Genomic DNA, 23791 nt, shown 5'->3' on the forward strand with positions numbered 1-23791 from the left:
ACTGAACACTTTGTTTCAAACACAATAAAAATATGAAAATAATCTAGATCAATATGTTGTTGTTTTTCTTCTGGGAAATTATGTCATTTTTTAAACAGCTATGATGAACAATTTGTGTGGGGGTGTGCGGGGGTGCCCACGCAAGATTCCCATATCCACTTCTCCTCGAGAGGGAAACTTCACCTGCCCTTCAACCCCGCCCTCCGGTTGGCTTCCCCGCCTCTTCCCGGGTCCCGCTGCGTCTGCTGCCCTGTCAACCACTCCGAGACGAGGCAACATGGGTCATACACCGAAGTTTTAGGCGACGAAAAAGATAACTACCTCACCATTTTCAACTAAATCCAGAAAGAAACTGACCAAACATTGCCATAGGTAAGTCAATTGCACGGTTACACGGTTTTGCAATGGAGGAAGGCGCAATAAGTGATTGATAGTGTAGGCTACAGATTTTTGCATAGCCTAATTCATAGGTTACATCTAGCCATTATTGTAAGTATTGCCGAAAACGTAATAATAATCATTCATCGAATATGGAAATATTCATAGTAGTGGTAAATGGTGGGGTTTATTTTTTTCTGCTTCTATCGGCGCAAATCTTGTTATCGATGGCAACGTAGTAGTCCATTGTCGTGAACTGTTGTCCATTCAGCAGACAGCTGTTGGTGACATGTTTAACCATCGAACAAAGGCCATTGTATTGGTCCATTCAAAATGTGTGCGGAACACTCATGCCCAATAGTTTCCAATGGTTGAGCCATAGGAGAAACAATGGACATCTAAGTGTCTGTACTGTGTACTCTTAACTATGGGGTACTGGTAACTGAGGAACAGAAATGTTTATGTTGTGTCACTCACTGCCCGTAACTGTGGTCCAAACCACAACACAGATCATTTGATCATTCAACTTAGAGATTTCATCACTAAGTATGATCCAGAATTATGTAAAACGATATGCATTTAGCCCCATAATGTTTTGAGTACAGTAGCTGAGCCTACAATTGAATCTTTTTTTGTTTGTTTTTGTAGTGGTCAGGAAACCACACACCCAGCCACTTATAGCCCTCCCTCTCTCTCCATTAATGTTCAGCTATGACAGTTGCAGTGCCACATAAGGCTAGCCTGTTTGTGTGTGTCCTGCCGGCCCAGGGATCCACTGCTGACCTCTGTCTCAATCTGTCACTCAGGGCCTAGCCAGGGCCACACAGCTTCCAGGAAAAAGAAATGCACAACCAACAGAAATGTATTGCCATTGGCAGTTTCCCAGTCCCCAGTTTCTATTTATATCTAATTATTTACATCTATAATTTAGTCCAAGCAACTACCTCTTCCCCTACTGTATTTATTTATTTATTTTGCTCCTTTGCATCTCATTATTCGTATTTCTACTTTGCACATTCTTCCACTGCAAATCTACCATTCCAGTGTTTTACTTGCTATATTGTATTTACTTCGCCACCATGGCCTTTTTTTTGCCTTTTCCCCCCTTAACTCACCTCATTTGCTCACATCGTATATAGACTTATTTTTCTACTGTATTATTGACTATATGTTTGTTTTACTCCATGTGTAACTCTGTGTTGTTGTATGTGTCGAACTGCTTTGCTTTATCTTGGCCAGGTCGCAATTGTAAATGAGAACTTGTTCTCAACTTGCCTTCCTGGTTAAATAAAGGTGAAAATGTAGGTTACGTCATTGTCATTAAACACACAAAATATTTGAAATATGATAACAAGGACATCATTTTGAATGAAATCTAAGCTACCCATAAAGCATCACTAACCAGAGGGTACTTACTTTTGGTTGACTTTGTCAGGACAGGTGGTTCTCAGCGTGGTCCCATACACACCAACTGCTGCCACTAGTCCACCAGTGCACAACCAAAACAAGTTAAAAACAGACTGCCTATCTTCAAGTCAAGGCTCCATACTTGTACAAGTCTGGTGCTCGGTGTGTGGGAAAAGTAGGGGGGCATGGTGCTGGCATTTGTATTATGCCTTTAAATCCCAATTCTTCCAGACTAGCCCTAATTTAAGCTACATCTCTCATTCTAGCAATGCGCCAACTTGATACTGCAACCTATGCAGGATTATGTTAGGCTTCTCTCTTTCTCTCTGTCCTTGTCATCCTGTTATCTTTCTCTCTTCCTTTATCAATGCACCCAGCAGCCCCATTTCTTCCACTGTGGCCGTCTTCCATTTTCTTAATTTTTTTCTCTTTCTCTACCCATCTCAAACTTGTCAGCCCCTCTATCAGTTGTGTCCCTCTTCCCTCTGTCTCCTGCCATCAGTCATTTTCCAGGGTAGTCAAGAGTGAAACCGAGCCCTCCTCCCCCTTCTTATCATGTCTGTCTGTGTGTTTGTCTGTCAGTCTGCTGTCAGGACAGTGGGAGATCACAGGGGAATTGGGTGATGAGCTGTTTGAAGTGGTGCCCTGTTCTTGAGGAGGGCCTCGGCTGATGATGGCCTTAGAGTGGAAAAGGCAGAGAAGAATCCATCCATATGTGTCTGTTTGACTGGTTTCATCAAGGGCCCTCTCCAGTAAGATATAATAGAGTTTCTAAATAAAAGGATGAACTTGGGTTACCTGGGTAGTAGGGCTGCACAATTCATCTAATTCACATCAAAATCGCAATATTGACCTGTGCATTATCCATATAGCAAGAGATCCATATCACATGCAATATTTTGAAATGCAACTCAGCCTTGTGTAACATCTGTAGTTAACTCCGTCTTGTCAGTTTTCAGCCTGTTCTGTTAAAATGCAGTCTACAGATTGTACCAAACAAGAACAATGCTGTTTTTTCCCCACTTTGTTTCTTAATATAAATCATTCTATTTCTATGGTTCCAGTTCACACAAGTGTTTTGATCTATATCGCAAGTCAAATCGCAATAGTTGGTTAAAACATAAATAATCACTGATATCATGTAGCCTACTGCTGCAACACAGAGATAAGTGTTGCAACCCTGAGCTCTGGTATTGCTCAAACAGTGCTGCTGCACAATGTTTAAAGTTTGACTATCGTTTAATTTATTGGGCGCCGGTCCTTGGCAGTAAGATCTAGCTCACAGACTTTTGGGTCAGTGTGTTTATAGTCAAGGAGAAGCACTTGTGAAGACATACTACTGCTATTGCTGTGGATAGATAGCACAAGTTGTGTTTTTTATTATTGGATTACGACTCAGTCAGAACATATCTGATAAGGACCCATCTGATATTAAGCATGGGTAATAACGTTTTTTACCATATGACACCATCTTTTGCCACATTCTGAGTCCTGATCTCAATCTTGAAAGTATACTTTTTTTTTTGTCTTTTCAGAAAAACAGTAAATAAGTTCAATTCCTGGTTTCAAAGAAAGATACCGAAATATTACATCCATCCAACTTAAAAAATAATATATATATATATATATATATATATATATATATATATATATATATATATATATATACATATATATATGTGTGATGTACAATAGAATCAACTAAATGTGCCTGTTATCAACAGTAACTAAATGTGCCTGTTATCAACAGTAACTAAATGTGCCTGTTATCAACAGTAACTAAATGTGGCTCCAAGCACATGTGTTCCTTTTGTTAGTTGCCAGTTTGTTGCAGAAGGTTCTTCATTAAATCATTTGGATACTGGCCAAGGTTTTAAGTTGCTTTTTGGTGTTTTTCTCCCTCTGTGTCGTATAACTGACTTCATCAAGGCCGACCCAACTCGAGGCAATTACACAGGAATCTGAGACTGGTCACACACTACCAATTAACTTTTTATCACTCTGCTGAAAAGAGGGGGCCTTGTTCACTGGCCTGCTTTGATTCAGCAGCCACTTTCCCCCCCATGAAAAGAGAGGAGAGAGGGAAGGAGACAGATGGATAGACAGAGTGAGAGAGGGATGGATGGTGGTGGGGTAAGACGACCAGGTAGATGGCAAGAAGAAAGGTGGAGAGGGAAAAATGAGTCTTCTCAGTTCTCATTGTTTTCTCAGTTTTTCATCACCCTCCAAATAAACCACTGCAACAAACCTACTGTTATAAGCACTAATAAAAAAGCTACATATTATATAATTGGATGACAAGATGGAAACGGTTTTGTTCAGAAGGCGTTTAGATAAACTCCCCTGCAGCTAGGATTTAACCTTAGTGAAAAATTCCAACAGGAGCTAAGTGAGAACATAGCATTACATGAATGTCATATGATTATTATACGGGAAGACTCCATATGTTGTGAATGCAATGACTTTGAGGTATAGGGTCTTAATATAGACATATAAAAAAAGTCAACCTTCAGGCTATAGTACACCTCCATCACGTGTCATCTGAGCGCCATGTCATTATGTCATGCAGCCTCCCTACCGGTTTATGTCATTGACAAGATGAGGACAGGCTATCATTGTGTGTAAGGAGAGATTGATGGACGTCACCTACTCAGGCTTCCCCCCCCATACTTAAACAGAGTTACCTCAAGAAATCTGCCTTGCTGTGGAGTCTTGAGAAATTCCCAGTTGAATTAAATGCATGAGATCATGTACAATATTTCCCCATTATTTTCATTGGACTGGTTGTTTTCCAACACATGGTGTCAAAATAAATAATGCCCATGGAATGCCCCATGATTGAAAAAGGGGAGTGTCAGTTGTTCCTTGGAGGCTAGTCTTCTGATTGAAGGGGCAGGTGAAAACCTATGACCCAGAACCACAAGGGATGGTACCTGCACTAATAAGGCCTGGTCTGAGGCACCTGCCCTTTCCCCGTGTTATTTTCATGATTTTAGGATGGATGATGGGGGTTGATGTCCCAGGTCCAGAGGTTATGTATGACCCAAAGACAAACAGGTTGCCACAGTGACTGATAAGAGTTGCTTATGAACATTGGCAGATTGCCATTGTGTCCTACCTGAGGATAACTTGGAATTCATAAGGTTATCTTGAATCAACATTTAAACTAGGTAGGGTGAGGCAGAAAGAGTGGTGGGAGAGATTTGTCTGTAAACAAGAGCATTTCATTAAGGTACAATTTTCACATCTCTGTGTTCTTGCAGTACTGACTTCTGAATACTTAATCAACTCTGTCATGGATTTATTTCCTTTTCGAAGTGGTAGGCGCTCTCTAGTTAGTCTCCGAGGTGGTGAATCACACATGTGGTGTGGACAGACCTCATTGCCATAAACAGAACACCCAAGTCTTCATTTCTAACCCTGTCCCAAATGAAGAGTTACGAACATGCTGATCTTAATGTTGGCACCTGTGACCAGAAAGGGATTTGCCCAGGCCAAAGATGAATGGTTAAAGCAATGGTTCCTTTTTGGACTGCTGAGTTAAGGGAGAGCCTTACGCAGGGCATTGTGTGATTTAATCTCTGCCATGGGACATGTCTTAATAAACAGAAACTGGCACTGCCCCATAGAATGTTCAGGCAGGCTGCACCACCGGCTCTGCACTCAGGTGACATATCTGAAACCATGGGAGAAGAAGGGATTACTATATTCAACCTCGCTGGATAAAACTTCCAGGCATCTCTATTCAATTACCTTGGCCCAAGGCCCAGGTGGGACAGCTAAAGGAGTTTAATTTAATCTTAACCTGACAAGAGAACTCCGGGATAGGACCCAATCTCTCATCATCTCTACAGATTAGATCTCCAAGGAGCAAGGTCGACAAAGGCACAGGCAGACTAACTGGCCTGTTCTGGCCTGCTCTGGTTCTATTGATTCCACTGTAGGTTCGGGGAAGGAATTGTGTCTCGTTAATTAAAACGATCGAAGACCCTCGACCGTTAAGGAGAAGCCCTCAAAGCTTTAATGAAGATAATCGCCAAGTTGAATGGTCCAATTATACAGCCTATTAAACCAGGTTTCACAACAACAAAAAAAGTGAAAGTGACTCCATCCAATTGTATAGTTCCTCATGGTACTGAGTGAGTCACTGCACATGAAATGTTTATATTTTGGTGTGACTGTCGAGTTTGACAAAGGATTTTATGTTTAATCTACACTTTAATTACATTTTGGCCTGTTTCCGCCAGTGCCCCTAAAACCGATGAGAGAAGACAGGAGAAGTAGGCACGTAGTGACCCAGTTCAGAGCAAGTTAGAGGTGGCACATTGAAAAGCTATAAAACCGAATTGTTTCACTGTCAAACTGTATTTCCCAGCTCTACCTGCGTCCTCCCCCAGCTACAAGAAGCCTTTTGTCCATGAATAAAGTGCCTTCTATTGGAAAACACCTGCAATTCCAGGCTCACCTTTTTCATTGAGACTCAGTATCTGATGTTTGAAAGACTGCTTTGTCCTCCTGAGGACCTTTTATGCTACCTATATAAGCAAAGCTTAAGCCTAATATAATTCGGCTTTGTCATGTTTTTAAAAATAATTTTAAACTCTTAAACCCTGGATTTTTACAGTTTTTTATGTTTGCCAGTTAACAGTTCATGGGGTCAACTGGCTTAGACAGGCTATAACTATGTGCTGAGTTTCACACATTCCTGCAGAGCTTCATAGGTAGCTGGTTGAACGTAAACTGTATAACACACTAGGTGGGTGGAGTAGTAGACCATTTGAAACCAATTGAAATCTAAGATGAATAAGCCTGATCCTGTAAATCACAGTCAGATCTAACTGTCAAGACACAATAGACATATCTCCACTCTGAGATACCTCTGTCAATAACGGTCTGACACAGCACAAATACGCATTAGTCTCACTATTCTTTCTCAATCTCACAATAGCGCTCAGTTCTTGTGTTGAAGTTGTTAAAGATAGTGTGTTATTACCTACCACTTGTGGGGCTACAGGTACATTATATATACAAAAGTATGTCGACATCCCTGTCAGCCATACCCGTTGCTGACAGGTGTATAAAATCGAGTACACAGCCATACAATCTCCAATAGACAAACATTGGCAGTAGAATGGCCTTAGTGAGCTCACCATCATAGGATGCCACCTTTCCAACAAGTTAGTTTGTCAAATTTCTGCCCTGCTATAGCTGCCCCGGTAAACTGTAAGTGCTGTTATTGTGGAAACGTGTTATTGTGGAAAGTGGTAGACCACACAAGCTCACAGAGGGTTCTAAAGAGTGTAGCGCATAAAAATCATCTGTCCTTGGTTGCAACACCCATTACAAAATTCCAAACTGACTCTGGAAACAACGTCAGTACACAAACTGTTCGTCGGGAGCTTCATGAAATGGGTTTCAATGGCGGAGCAGCCACACACAAGCCTAAGATCACCATTCACGTTCTCTGGAGTGATGAATCACGCTTCACCATCTGGCAGTCCGACAGACAAATCTGGGTTTGGCGGATGCCAGGAGAACGATAACTGCCCCAATGCATAGTGCCAACTGTAAAGTTTGGTGGATGAGAAATAATGGTCTGGGGCTGTCTTTCCTGGTTCGGGCTAGGTCCCTTAGTTCCCGTGAAGGGAAATCTTATGTTCTTCCAACTTTGTGGTAACAGTTTGGGGGAAGGTCCTTACTTGTTTCAGCATGACAATGCCCCTGTGTAGAAAGCGAGGTCCATACAGAAATGGTTTGTCGAGATCGGTGTGGAAGAACTTGACTGGCCTGCACAGAGCCCTGACCTTAACCCCATCGAACACCTTTGGGATGAATTGGAATGCCGATTGCGAGTCAGGCTTAATCACCCAACATCAGTTTCCAAACTCACTAATGCTCTTGTGGCTGAATGGAAGCAAGTCCCCGCAGAAATGTTCCAACATCTAGTGGAAAGCCTTCCCAGAAGAGTGGAGGCTGTTATAGCAGCAAAGGGGGGGACCAACTCCATATTAATGGCCATGATTTTGGAATGAGACGTTCGACAAGCAAGTGTCCACATGTCGCATATATTACCCCTAGTGGATCACTTCTGGAGAGTCAACAGCATACTGCCTTCTTGACAGCTGTCAGGCAAGAATTTGGCTACTTTATTTAGCAAACATTTGGCATTTTGTGTAGCCAACCCCAATGGTGAAGAGGCATTAGTTCCTTGCCTGAATTTCTTCTGTTTAAGGGATTTGATGTCTTTTCAGATCAAACACATCCCCAAATGGTTTCTCAACTGATGCCTCAGTAGCGCTCACCCATTTGTACTTGTTGGCTTCACCTGCAGAGTGCTTTACAGACGATACCTGAGACCGCTCAGGTGGTTTTCTGGGCCCATGTCCACCCCTTTCTGCGGCATCCGCGGTGAAAGCGGTTTCGATTTCCTGGCAGAGTGGGGTGATACAAAGACAGTCCTTGTTTTGGAGACTCCCTTTTCTAGGCCTAGCGGGCTGGAACCTGGGGAGCAGGGTGGGAGTGGCAGGGGGTGGGGTAAGGGGATGCAGAGGGGCATAATCTGACGGTCAATTAAACTGACCCTAAAACTCACACCCATGTAATGACCAGGAGGGATGGTTCTCCAGGGGACTGAAGCACTGACTTAAGGGAGGCCGGAAAATTTGCTGTCTACCATGGGCAGACAGCATAAAATCTCAATATTACATTCAGTCTTTTCCATACTGTAGGACATTATGGTCAGAGTCTACAGTGTTAAATCACTTCAGTAACTTTCTCATTTAAAAAATAGCTATATTAACCTGATTTTGCAATTGCTCAGCATCCGACCTATATACTATGCGGTGTCAGAGGAAGGCCCCAAAATGGTCAAAGACTCAAGTCACCCAAGTCATAGGCTGTTCTCTCTGCTATCGCACCACAAGCGGTACCGAAGTGCCTAGTCTAGGTCCAAAAGGCTCCTTTACAGCTTCTACCCCCAAGCTGTAAGACTGCTGAACAATTAATCAAATGGGCCACCAGGACTATTAACATTGACCTCCCCCCTTTGTTTTTACACTGCTTCTATTGTTTATTATCTATGCATAGTCACTTTACCCCTACCTACATGTACAAGTTACCTCGACTAACCTGTACCCCCGCACATTGACTCGGTACCGGTACCCCCTGTATATAGCCTCATTATTGTTATGTCATTTTATTGTTCATTTTTATTTAATTTTTTCCTTTAGTTTATTTAGTAAATATTTTCTTAACTTAACTTAACGCATGTGACAAATAAAATGTGATACTGATTTATCAGCCGATTTTTATATATATATATATATATATATATATATATATATATATATATATATATATATATATATATATATATATATATATATATATATATATATATATATATTTGTAATAATGACAATTACAACAATACTGAATGAACAATTAACACTTTTATTTGAACTTATTATACATAAATAAACATCTATTTAGTCTCATAAATAATGAAACATGCTCAATTTGGTTTAAGTAATGCAAAAACACAGTGTTGGAGAAGAAAGTTAAAGTGCAAAATGTGCCATGTAAAAAGCTAATATTTAAGTACATTGCTCAGAACATATGAAAGCTGGTGGTTCAATATTCCCAGTTCTTCAATATTCCCAGTTAAGTAGTTTTAGGTTGTAGTTATTATAGGAATTATGACGCGTTGACTATTTCTCTCCATGCCATTTGTATTTCATAAACCTTTGACTATTGGATGTTCTAATAGGCACTTTAGTGTTGCCAGCCTAATCTCAGGAGTTGATAGGCTTGAAGTCATATACAGTGCTGTGCTTCAAACATTGCTAAGAGCTGCTGGCAAACGCAGTAAAGTTTGAATGAATGCTTACGAGCCTGCTGCTGCCTACTACCGCTTAGTCAGACTGCTCTATCAAATATCAAATCATAGACTTAATTACAATATAATAAACTCACAGAAATACGAGCCTTAGGTCATTACAAAACGTTTCTTCTTTCAGTGAAATACAGAACCGTTCCGCATTTTATCGAACGGGTGGCAACCCTAAGTCTAAATATTGCTGTTACATTGCACAACCTTCAATGTTATGTCATACTTATGTAAAGTTTGGGCAAATTAATTACGGTCTTTGTTAGGAAGAAATGGTCTTCACACAGTCGCAACGAGCCAGACGGTCCAAACTGCTGCATATACCCTGACACTGTTTACACTCTGCTAACAATTTCCCTTGTTAATATTGCCTGCTAACATTAATTTATTTTAACTAAATATGCAGGTTTAAAAACATATACTTGTGTATTGATTTTAAGAAAGGCATTGATGTTTATGGTTAGGAACATTGGTGCTACGGAACCCCTTGACAACATTCCGCTGAAAAGGCAGCGCGCAAAATTCAAAATATTTATTTTAAATATGTAACTTTCACACATTAACAAGTCCAATACAGCAAATGAAAGATGAACTTCTTGTTAATCTTCCCATCATGTCCGATTTTAAAAATGCTTTACAGCGAAAGCACACAGCCATGTGCTTTCACCGCCAAGTAAAACAAACCACAGCCATTTTTCCAGCCAAAGATAGGAGTCGCAAAAAGCAGAAATATAGATACAATTAATCACTAACCTTTGATGATCTTCATCAGATGACAGTCATAGGACATCATGTTACACAATACATGTATGTTTTGTTCGATAATGTGTATATTTATATCCAAAAATCTCAGTTTACATTGGCACGTTATGTGCAATAATGTTTTGATTCCAAAACATCCGGTGATTTTGCAGAAATACTCAAAATAAACATTGATAAAAGATACAATTGTTATTCACAGAATTAAAGATAGACTTCTCCTTAATGCAACCACTGTGTCAGATTTTTTTTAAACTTTACGGAAAAAGCATAATCTGAGAACGGCGCTCAGAGCCCAATCCAGCCAGAGAAATATCCGCCATTTTGGAGTCCAGCAGTTAGAAATAACACTATAAATATTGACTTACCTTTGATGATCCTCATCAGGTGGCACTCCCAGGAATCCCAGTTCGACAATAAATGACTGATTTGTTCCATAAAGTCCATCATTTATGTCCAAATAGCCACTTGTTGTTAGCGTGTTCAACCCAGTAATCCATCTTCATGAGGCGCGAGCACTTCGTCCAGACAAAAACTCAGAAAGTTCCGTTACAGGTCGTAGAAACAAGTCAAACGATGTATGTAATCAATCTTTAGGATGTTTTTAACATAAAACATCAATAATGTTCCAACCGGAGAATTCCTATGTCTGAAGAAATGCACTGGAACGAGAGCTAACTCAGTCGGCAGCGCGCGTCACGAGCCTGAAACACTCTGCAAGACCACTGACTCAAACAGATCTCATGAGCCCCTCCTTTATAGTAGAATCCTCAAACCAGTTTCTAAAGACGGTTGACATCTAGTGGAAGCTGTAGGAAGTGCAACTTGACTCCATAGACACTGTGTATTCAGTAGGCCAAGCTTTGAAAAACTACAAACGTCAGATTTCCCACTTCCTGGTTGGATTTTTCTCAAAATGGAGAAATGGACACTAGTAATGTTGCATTTATGTCATCAATATCCCTTTTTAGAATGTCTTTGAAAGATACACATATTATCGGTACCATATCATAATTCCAAGATATAATCTTCTGCACTTATAGCAGCACAACCTATCAGCCACATTTGGTAGTGATGGGTGGGGGAAAATTCGATACACTTACAATCTAATATTATTTTGGACGATATTATATCAATACTTTGACCCCACGTATCGATTTTCTAATTCTTATTCAAAATGTTTTTGTTAGGTAGCATTAGCTAACACTAGTCGACAGTACCTGTGCCAGTTTTCCTGTATTTTTCATCTTATAGCTTGTTCTCCATCATATTTGTAAATCGTGAGCAATGTTTTCAGCACTTTTATTGCCATTGACTGATCAAAACAAATTTTCTCATGCTCTCTTGTCTTTCTGCAGCAGACATATAGAAAGCAATATGTTTGGAACATCAAATCGCATATCAAATTGCAATCAGGGATTGGGGAACAGAACAGAAAACAGAACCAAAAACTGGAATAGAATGACATTTTTATAGGAACAGGATCAAAACCAGGAACGAAAGTGTTCTATACTGTTCCGGAACAGAACCGTTATTTTAAAAGCATGGGAACCGGTTAATAACGTTATTTTACATTCCGGGCATTTTTTTCCAGTCCCACTAAAAACGCAACAAAGCGCCTATGGAAAGCCCTCACTCAGAAATGTTTCAGTGTGCCTGCTAGCTGAAAATCTTTGTGTGTGTGTGTGTATAGGATACCTGCCCCTCCCTTTGAAGCATAGTGTGCTGTAACCTACTGACGTTTACAAGCGTGATTCCGAAATTAGGGAGAGAGATTTTTAATTAGAGAACAATGGATAAACTTTTATTCAACGCTAGTTAAGGATACTATAGTTATCACATTTCACATTGGATTTATTATCGACTAAAAGGTAAATGTGTCTTTTATTTTAATTCTGGTGCCGCTCTGCACGCACAAGCTTGGTAGCTAGCTAGGTGGTTTTGGTCCAACGTTAAAGCAACTCTCTGAAGTTCAGTAAACCCTAAACTTTTTGGGGGTTGAAACTTTTCAGAGCTTAATTTCCAACCCCTGATTGCAATACATATATAATCTTGAGAATCACAATACATATCGTATATCAAATATCGCGAGGTCCCTGGCAATTCCCAGCCCTAAAATGTGGCCAATATGTCGAACATGACATCATCTTGACATGATGCAACTGGAATGAGTCAATTACAGTAGAAGGGTGTTTTCTTTCCCTCTCTTTTTCTGTAGAGTCATTCAGAATCAAAATGACCCCAGATTCTGCACACAGAAAAACAAACCTATACCCAAGGGTCAAACAATCAGGTTCCTTTCCTCCGCTCCACCCCTCGCCTCTCACTGAGGCACGACAAGACGAGATCAGATAACAACCACACATTAACCTCACCACAGTATTACCTCAATACATCACCTCTCCTCCACTATATCACTGTACACCCACCTGAAATGGCTAGGGGGAAGGCAAGGCAATTTTAAGTGTTGGTTTGACACTATACCACTGTTCCCCCCTGGGGCTGTGTTTTCAATGAGAGGGATGTCTTTGGCACGCCAATAATCCATTTATGCACAAATGTTGTACCACAGTGATTCCCCCAGCCTATTCACTTGACTGATGTCATTTTTTTGTTGTCAGTGTAAAACAATGCAGTGCATGTAGGCCAGAGGTGCTTTGCAAAATACCTACATAGAAGTCTTTCTACAGGAAACTGTACAGTACAAGAAATATAGCATGCATATATTGTATAGCCTACATAGATTTAGGGTTGACCCCATTTAGTCGACTGCTCGATTGTTTGGTCGATAGGCTGTTGGTTGACTGTGGTTTGTTTGGTCAAGCAGTTGCAAAACAATAAAATGTGGCACACGAGACACCTGTCTGATTCGTGCCTGTCTCAGTGGCCTATTCCATTGCGGAATGGCTTAGATGCACAAAGCGTGTCTCTCTCCAGAATGCTCTCTCCTGTAAATGTGTGTGCATTCATTGTTTTTTTTAACTCATTGTGTGAATTGTTTGCCCTTTGATTGTTAGTGTCTATCAATTGACCATTATATATATCACCAGTAGTACATTTCCCGTTAATCATTTCTAATCAATAATGTTTGTTTGGTTTCGGTAGTTTCTGTTAAAGGTGCTCAATGCACCTGCTAAAATTCGAATCGCCTATTTTCGGTTTGTGACCAAACAAGCAAGTATATAGTAGAGAATCCTTGTACAATCTAAACAGCTGTGAAATATATTTTCCATAACCAAAAAATATTGTACTTTCAGCTGTTTGAATCTGGTGTACAAAAACTGACAGTAAAAGAAGCAAAAACTGAACTTAAGAAGCATAAAAATAGCGCTGCGCACATAGAACAGATCTCCCGCTTCTTAGACTTGGACTTAATGAGAATGCCATATCTATAACTTACATTTCTATGTGCATTTGGTTGGGTCACCCAAAAAGTTATATATTGCAGCTTTAATGCATTCAATATATTATTATTACAGTCATTATTACATTTACCGTTCTCATTGTTGGAGTGGACACTTGTTTGCAGAGCTCACAACCTATGGTACATTTGTGAGAAACAAGTTTTGGTTTATTTAATTCCATTTATGAGTTTTGTCAATTTATTAATTGTATTTTGTTTGGAGTGCTCCTGTCAATGTTGAGTAAGGATACACACCTGATTATGCATAGAAGTATGCCTAGGCTACCTGGCCTGCGCACACGTGTATATATTTGGGGATGTCTGATAGTATTTCTGATTGCCTCGAGTGTTCTGGGTTATGACACGACAAGCTTGGCACACCTGTATTTGGGGTGTTTCTCGCATTCTTCTCTACAGATTCTTTCAAGCTCTGTCAGGTTGGATAGATATTGTCGCTGCACAGCTATTTTCAGGTTTCTCCAGAGATGTTAAAGTCCAGGATCTGGCTCTTGGGGACCTGTAGACATATTTTGGTACCCTTCCCCAGATCTGTGCCTTGTCACAATCCTGTCTCGGCGCTCTACGGACAATTCCTTGGACCTCATGGCTTGGTTTTTGATCTGATATGCACTGTCAATTGTGGTACCTAATATAGACAGGTGTGTGCCTTTCTAAATCATGTCCAATCAATTGAATTTACCACAGTTGGACTCCCAAGTTGTAGAAACATCTCAAGGATGATCAATTGAGCTCAATTTCGAAGTCTCATTGCAACGGGTCTGAGTACTAATGGAAATAAGGTAAAAAAAAAAAAATTATACATTTGCAAAAACAAAAGTAAAAACTGTTTTGTCTTTGTCGTTATGGGATATTGTGTGTAGATTGATATATATATATATATATATATATATATATATATATATATATTTTTTTTTTTTTAAATACATTTTAGAAAAGGCTGTAACGTAACAAAATCTGGGAAAAATCAAGGGGTCTGAATACATTGTATTTGCACTGTATTTAAAAAGAAATCATTCCAGCTATCTCCCTTTCGATAACCACCAACCCTCTGGAAAAAATGTAATGCTCTGATCCAGTGGAAACGTCATAAAATACCTAATTACTTCTTATCCCTTGCTCAAATACAGCTGTGTCTGTCTGGAACTCACTGGCATGGGAAACTCTGATGGCCCAGAATAGTTGATACAATGTTGCAAGTTTTCTAGCAAGAGCTGTGGGCCTGACCTAGTTGCTAGTTAATAGAATTAGTCAAGTTCATTACAGACAGGCAGAGTAGAGAGATAAATGTGATTGAAGAACATGAACAAACCTCCATGTGTATCCCTATAGTGTCTAAGGCACTGCATCTCAGTGCAAGAGAAGTCACAACAGTCCCTGGTTTGAATCCAGGCTGTATCACATCCGGCCGTGATTGGGAGTCCCATAGTGCGGCACACAATTGACCCAGCATCATCCGGGTTTGGCCGGGGAAGGCCGTCATTGTAAATAAGAATTTGTTCTTAACAGACTTGCCTAGTTAAATAAACTTAACATTTACATTTTTTTTGTTTATGTATAGGATATTTTTATCGGGATATATATTTTTTTACCTGCAATGTTTTTATTTGATGGCTTTATGTAGGCTATTTTCTACCTAATTGGCAATAGAACAAAAATATGTTATTATAATTTAAATAACTGTTCCACGAAAATGTGCATATGAAAATCTTGACTAGCACGCAGATTGGTAGAAATGGTAAGATACATTGTAACTTGGCACTTCACATAAAAAAGGTTGCCGACCCCTGGTGTAGCCTATTACCAACAACATCAAGAGCTTAATGGCAGAATCTGTGGCCAGCAGGAGGGTCAGGGACAGGTTTATTTTCTTCTGGTTACCCTTCTCCCTGGATCCCTCGAGTCATTTGTGTGTCTTAATTATTTCATCAAACTGTGTGCTTAAAGCATCAGACAAGCTCAGTGCATATTGTTTTTTTTTTAAACACTGGGAATAAGGGCACAAGGCTAGACTCAGATGCAGACACAGGTGGCAGATGGTTAGAGTCCAAGATGTTTAACAATCCTAAAGGGGTAGGCAAGCGAATGGTCATGGACAGGCCAAAGGTCAAAACCAGTTCAGAGATCCAGAGGTACTGTATGGCAGGCTCGAGGTCAGGGCAGGCAGAATGGTCAGGCAGGTGGGAATGGAGTCCAGAAAACAGGTAAAGGTCAAAAGCGGGAGGACTAGTAGAAGAGAATAGAAAAGTAGGAGTACGGGAAAACACACACCAGTTGACTTGAACATACAAGATGAACTGGCACAGAGAGACAGGGATAAATACACCAGGGAAAATAAGCGACACCTGGAAGGACAGGTGAAACAGATCAGGGTGTCTATATATGAAAAAATACACGTTTAAAAATTGACCAAACAATTGTTTTTTTGTCGGGGCAACCCTAGTAGTTTTAGTATCAGCCTTCGTAATCAAAGGCAATGTTGAGAAGTTTTCTGCATCTTTTATTACACATGTCATACTATATTTGAAAACTGATGAACATCACTCTACAATAGATAAATGAATACAGTTATTATCAGGACTCAGGATAAGACCCAGATGCAGACAATAAACATCTGTGATTCGAACTAACAAAATGGGTCAGTAATCCAGTGCAAAGTCAGTAAGGTACAGAACGGCAGGCAGGCAGAGGTCAGTAATCCAGGGCAGTGTCAGAAAGGTACAGAACAGCAGGCAGGGTCAGGGCATGCAGAAAGGTCAAAACCGGAGGGACTAGAAAACAGGGACTAGCGAGAACAGGCGTACGGGAAAAAAACACGCTGGTAGGCTTGATGAGACAAGACAAACTGGCAACCAACAAACAGAAAACACCGGTATAAATGCACGGGATAATGGGGAAAATGGGCAACACCTGGAGGGGGGTGGAGACAAGCACAAGACAGGTGAAACAGATCAGGGTGTGACAGTTATCTCCTAGCTAATGGTTGACTCTAATCAGATGGTTGTGTAATGCTGCGTGTAACGCTGGGTCCCATGCAGAACACTTAGGTTAGCTTTTATATGGCCATTACCAGGCAGTGAAAACATAGTAAACTCCATCCACCTGGATTGGTTTAGGTCCTGTATTATAACTTCAAAGCCCTCAGAGAAAGCTGTGTAGATGAGATCTTGTCTAACATAATCTGATTTAGAGAGAAAAAGTGAAAAAGGAGAGATGAAGTTAACGTTTTTCCTAAAGGCATTTTGACCGACCACAGACATAATATACATTTCTGAGCAGCCTTTGAGGCTAGATGTTTGTTTTGCTTCCAGCTATTCTCTAGATAGGTCCTTTGTCACACTTCACTGGCTTTGTTTACTATAATCCCCTGTCTTCAAGTCATTACTGAAATGGCACCAGTCATGTGAACTAACATAGTTTCACCTTCTGAGTGCAGACTCATCTGACTGTTCAACTTTATAGTACAAGCAACTGGCAAATGAGGAAAATGCAGATTTTTTTGTTTGTTAGAACAGTGATTTCCATAATGATCAGGTATTCTTCATTCAATTTTGTGACTTGCTTTTAAAGGCACCCAATCCCTCTGCAAGTTGGTCCTCACACATAGTCATTTTCCAAAGCGTTCAGCCCAGGCTATATAGGCCTACTAAAGGGAGTTCAATCTCCAGTCTAGACATGCTAGACCATCCACAGCAGGAGACACCTCTCGATGGCCTTCTCGAAGCTCTGGTGTTGATCAGAGGGTTGTCGACAGCCTGAGTGGTTTACAACCAGTGTGTCTGCCTGGGCTCTGACTGCCTGATATTGTCAAACAAGCGGGAGAATGACCCATGCACACAAAAGAGCAGTAAAGCCTGAAGAAAAGGCCCCTTGGGTTTTATAGGGCCTTAGGCCTGAGGGGTTTGTGACAGAGAACTGACCAGCCCCTTAGTCACTTCCTGTGTTGGATCTACATAGTAAAGCATGTGCGTGGGAGAGGACGAGAACAGAGAACAAAGAACAAAGATGGGGAGATGCTTAAACCACACTCCAAAGGAAGCGGGAACTTGGTTTTGTTTAGAGCAGACAGTGACCGAACCTACTTGTTTGGAGAACAGTGGGGGTACTTTTCTCACCACTTCTCCTTTTCTTTTTATGTAACAGAAGACAGAGACACTCTGATTGAAGATTTTATCAGGATATCGCAGGTAGTTCTGTTCGTATGCTCTTCGTTGATGTTCCTCACTCTTCTTCTCATCTCTGTTTTCCTCCTGTGCATTCTGCAACATGTTTGTACTTGTTTGTGATTGTATCCTAACTGTTATAGCTATTGCATTATTGGAATGCCTTCCACTTAAGTGATACAGCGAAACAAAACATGCACAGAGACAGTGAGTGAGAGCACATTTTTCCTGAGCCCTCTGAAGTATAAAATGACCTCCAGTGGGAGTTTTATTGAAGATGAGTCCTGTGGCATCCCTTTGAGTTGTCGCGACAGGCTCAGTGGGCCCTGGTGCGCTCCAGCCACACACACAGTAACCCGAGCCCCTCTCTCTACTTCCTAATGGGGGCTTCTAATAGCCAGCGCATTCCTGTGGGCAGCACTTCTTAGTGATGGTTTCTCTCTGTGCACGATGTCTTCTCGTGCCAGTAGGATGCTGAGGGAAGTTCTCTTTCTGCCTGCCATGCGGGCCTGATGCAGCCAGCACCACTCAACCACTCAGGGCTGTTTGCTCACCTGCCCACGGTGAGGTCGACATGGCCAGCTGTTTCTGTGTGGCTGAGATTGTGGGAATGGCTCATAGAACACCCTGCTTTACACACAATACTCCCCCCAATGTTGTAATCAAATCAAATCGTATTTGTCATATGCACCGAATATAACAGTGAAATGCTTACTTACAAGCCCTTAACCAACAATGCAGTTTTAAGAAAATACCTATAAAAAAAGGATGAGATAATAAGAACAAATAATTAAAGAGAAGCAGTAAATAACAATAGCAGGGTTATATACAGGGGCTACTGGTACAGAGTCAATGTGTCAATGTGTGGGGGCACCGGTGTCGAGGTCATTGAGGTAATTATGTACTGATGTGGTGTACTCCTCAATGCCATCGGAAGAATCCCGGAACATATTCCTGTCTGTGCTAGCAAAACAGTCCTGTAGTTTAGCATCTGCTTCATCTGACCACTTTTTTGGTTCTTCTTGCTTGAATTTGTTTCTTGTAAAGCAGGAATCAGGAGGATAGAGTTATGTTCATATTTACAAAATGGAGGGCAAGGGAGAGCTTTGTACACCTCTCTGTGTGGAGTAAAGGTGGTCTAGAATTTTTTTCTCTCTGGTTGCACATTTAACATGCTAATATAAATTAGGTAAAACTGAATGCAGGCATTAAAGTGCCCGGCCACTAGGAGCACCACCTCTGGATGAGTGTTTTCTTGTTTGCTTATGGTGGGATACAGCTCATTGAGTGCGGTTTTAGTGCCAGCCTCGGTCTGTGGTGGTATGTAGACAGCTACTAAAAATACAGATAAACTCTCTAGGTCGATAGTGTGGTCTACAGCTTATCATTAGATACTCTACCTCAGGCGAGCAAAACCTTGAGACTTCCTTCGATATTGTGCACCAGCTATTGTTTACAAATATGCATAGGCCCCAGCCCCGTGTTTTACTAGGCTGTTGTTCTATCCTGCCGATGGAGTCTATAACCCGCCAACTGTATGTTCTTAATGTTGTTGTTCATCCACAACTCAGTGAAACATAAGATATTACAGTTTTTAATGTCCCGTTGGTAGGATATACGTGCTTTCACTTCGTCCCATTTATTTTCCAGCGATTGAACGTTAGGAAGGCAAGGGCAAATTATGCACTCGTCGCCTGATCCTCACAAGGCATTCAGATCTCTTTCCGCGAAACATAAGTTTCCTTTTCCAGCGGATCACAGGAATCTGGGCCTGGTCGGGCGTCTGTAGTATATCTCCTGCATCTGACTTATTGAAGAACTCCTCGTCCAATTTGAGGTGAGTAATCCCAGTTCTGATGTCCAGAAGCTCTATTCGGTCATAAGAGACAGTAGCAGCAACATTATGTACAAAACAAGTTATGAGCAACGCGAAAAAACAAACAAAATAGCATGGTTGGTTAAGAGCCGATAAGACGGCAGCCATCCCCTCCGGCACCATCTTGTACGTTTTAGATTGTGTTCAGAATAACTGAGGCAATAGAGCTGCATGCCAAAAACAAAAGACAAAACCTTCCATGATTCAGCAGCTTGTTACACCACAGGGCATCCTTGCCCCACCAACATCCTACCCTATTACACCTCCAAAATCCATGACTTTCTCCTTCCCCACAATCAACTGCAGCTAAAAAATAGGGACTCTCATTGCATTCCATGTCCACTCAGGTACCCACAACCCTCAAGGTGTCACTGAGTATTGTCATACAACAAGCCATGCTGACACTAGTGACGGGTGTGTCCACTTACATACAGTCCCTCTCATGAAGCGACTCGCCCTCTTTCTACTTCTCTACCTTTAACAACATTGCCTACTCTAGAGTCCAATACCCGACTGCCAAAAAACAAAGCTATAAATCTGTCATTTGTATTGGCCCAGGGCTTTCCAAACTGGTAGAGTGTAACAGTATACAGACAATGGCTGAAACATTTCAGTTTAATGCTGTCAGAAGAATATTTTTTTCTCATTCTTTCTCTCTCTGTTTTTCTTTTGGTGTCACCTTGATGTAGATGGTCTGAAGAGAATTTCACCGCACCACAAACCTCTTGTTCGTCTCTCCTTAACTGATACAGACACCATAAACAGTCATTACCCTATCAGTTCATCCAACCACAGGTAGCTTCATGATTGATCAAATAAACCAGAAGACAAATATGATCAGTTGATTAACTTCCACAGTTTTATGAAAGTCAAATTAAAGCAGACACTTCATTCTAAGAAGTCATGCACTATTATATTGAGTCTTCAGTCATGTGTATTGTGAAAATATCTGCATATCTTATTAAAATCCAGTCTTACTGGTCTATTAAGTGTCTTAAAAGGTCTAATGCAGCCGTTTTGATCTCAATATCAAATCATTTCTGGGCAACAATAAGGTACCTTACTGTGTCTGTTTTCAATTAAAATAGTAAAAAAATTATAATAAATTGCCTCTTACAAGGATCGGTGTCCCGCTAGCGGGACAACTTCCAGTGAAGCTGGAAGCAATTCAAATAAATATTCAGAAATATTATGGATTTTAAACATTTAGGTACATATAAGTGTCTTAAATCGGCTGAAAGCTTAAATTCTTGTTAATCTAACTGTGCTGTCCGATTTACAGTAGCTATTACAGCGAAAATATGCCATGCGATTGTTTGAGGGCGGCGCCCCACATCAAAATATTTTTCCACCGGCACAGGTTTCATACATTCACATATAACGATTAAATATTCACTTACTTTTTGAAAATCTTCCTCTGATTTGTCATCCAAAGGTTCCCAGCTATAACATGTAGTGTCGTTTTGTTAGATAAAATCCTTCTTTATATCCCAAAAAGTCAGTTTAGTTGGCGCCATCGATTTGAGTAATTCACTCGTTCAACTTGTAGAGAAAGGAATCTGAAAATCTACCCCTCAACTTTGTTTCAACAAGTCAAAATATGTTTATATTTACTCCTCAGATACCCTAAAATGAAATCAAACTATAATATTTATTTCGGAAAAAAGTATGTTCAATAGGAAACTGATTTTAGCAGGTGCGTAATTTCTTCATGGTGCGCGCAAACATGAATTTCCAAGACTGTGTCCTTCTACTAAAACTGTTATTTCTGATTTGTTTTTGAAGTTACAAGCCTGAAACCTTGAACATAGACTGCTGACACCCTGTGGAAGCCATACGAATATGACATTTTACAATATGACCTTTCTCTTGCATTTCTAAGAGGATGGTCTTTCAAAAAAAACGTCAGGTTGGTTTTTCTTTGGATTTTCTCCTACCATATCTATTGTGTTATATTCTCCTACATTATTTTAACATTTATACAAACTCCAAAGTGTTTCCTTTCCAATGGTACCAATTATATGCATATCCTGGCTTCAGGGCCTGAGCAACAGGCTGTTTACTTTTGGCATGTCATTCAGACAGGAAATGGAGAAAAAAGGAGACTATCCCTAAGAGTTAAAGAGCAATTTCTCAAGCTAAAATGTAGCTAGGACTGTGTGGGAGTGGTTTAAGTGTGGAGGGAAAACAAAAAAGTAGCTGTTATTGGCAGAGAGGTTTGGAACTGTCTTTCTTATTGGTCTATTAACTAATTTACCTAATTGTGAGGTCCCCGTGCAAGGCCCAAACTCTCTCCCACCGAAACAGAAAAAAGGTTTTATCATTTTTACCATTTCACAGTATTATTCCAACTCCATAGTGTGGAAATATATACTGAACAAAAATATAAACGCAACATGTAAAGTGTTGGTCACATGTTTCATGGGCTGAAGTTAAAGATCCCAAAAATGTTCCACGCGGACCAAAAGCTTATTTCTCTAAAATTTGGTTGACATCCACCTGACAGGTGTGGCATATCAAGAAGCTGATTAAACATCATGATCATTACACAGGTGCACCTTGTGCTGGTGACAATAAAAGGCCACTCTAAAATATTTTGTCACACAACACAATGCCACAGAAGTGTCAAGTTTTGAGGGAGTGTGCAGTTGGCATGCTGACTGCAGGAATGTCCACCAGAGCTGTTGCCAGAGAATGTAATGTTAATTTCTCTACCATAATTTCTCTACCGCCTCCAACATCATTTTAGAGAATTTGGCAGTACGTCTAACCGGCCTCACAACCGTAGACCACATGTAACCACGCCAGCCCAGGACCTCCATATCCTACCTGTTCACCTGCAAGATCATTTGAGACCAGCCACCCAGACAGCTGATGAAACTGTGGGTTTGCACAACGGAATGATTTCTGCACAAACTGTCAGAAAGGTCTCAGGGAAGCTCAACTGTGTGCTGGTCGTCCTCACCAGGGTCTTGACCTGACTGTAGTTCAATGTCATAACCGACTTCAGTGGACAAATACTCACCTTCGATGGCCACTGTCAAGCTGGAGAAGTGTGCGCTTCGCGGATTAATCCCGGTTTCAACTGTACCGGGCAGATGGCAGAGTGTGAACAGAGTGCCTCGTGGTAGTGGGGTTATGGTATGGTTAGGCATAAGCTACGGACAATGAACACAATTGCATTTTATCGATGGAAATTTGAATGTACAGAAATGCCATGACGAGATCCATACCAGACACTGACTGGTTTTCTGATCCAATGTATCTGTGACCAACATGCATATCTGTATTCCCAGTCGTGAAATCCATAGAATAGGGCCTAATGTTTTTATTTAAATTAACTGATTTCCTTATATAAACTGTATCTCAGTAAAATCTATATTTTGTTTCAGTGTTATTAAAAAACACAGGAATATCACGTTTTTGACTGCACTGGGCCTTTTACTGAAGTGAGAATGCTGTTCCCCTCAGGGCAAACCACACCATAAAGTTTAGGTGGATAGTTTAGATTGCATTCCCAGTTTCTCACAGAATGATACCATTCAAATAGTTATGTTTGCCACTCAGTTAGTAAAGCTTTTGCCCACCTTCCATAGTTCCTTGTATCACTGTGATTTAGCCACATCACATTGTAACACTGTGGTCTGGACTCTACTGCTAAGACTGTACATGCAACTTTATGGGACCATTACCAACAGGCAGTCCCTCCAGGATTTTGTGATCATAACACATTTAGCAGAAATGTAAGCGAGGGCTTTCAAATTTGACCAATCACTGCACTATTACTGCATAAAACAGTAAAATCATCGCAATATACCATCACCACACTCCAAAAAGAGGGTTCGCAATTTTAACCAATCACTGCAATTTTACCGCATAAAATGACTCAATCAAGCAAC

At 40.7% G+C, this 23791-nt stretch overlaps 1 protein-coding gene across 1 annotated transcript in view; it reads left to right on the forward strand.

Moving 5' to 3' along the window:
- Positions 1 to 223: 223 nt before the first annotated feature.
- Positions 224 to 23791, forward strand: part of LOC110520190 (ly6/PLAUR domain-containing protein 6B) — a 48109-nt gene continuing 24541 nt past the window's right edge. Inside the window, exon 1 of the mRNA XM_021597339.2 lies at positions 224 to 372. The gene's annotated coding sequence lies outside the window, so the exon portion shown is untranslated. The remainder of the gene's footprint in view (positions 373 to 23791) is intronic.

This window comes from Oncorhynchus mykiss, chromosome 3 (assembly GCF_013265735.2).
Source record: "Oncorhynchus mykiss isolate Arlee chromosome 3, USDA_OmykA_1.1, whole genome shotgun sequence".
NCBI classification, from domain to species: domain Eukaryota; kingdom Metazoa; phylum Chordata; class Actinopteri; order Salmoniformes; family Salmonidae; genus Oncorhynchus; species Oncorhynchus mykiss.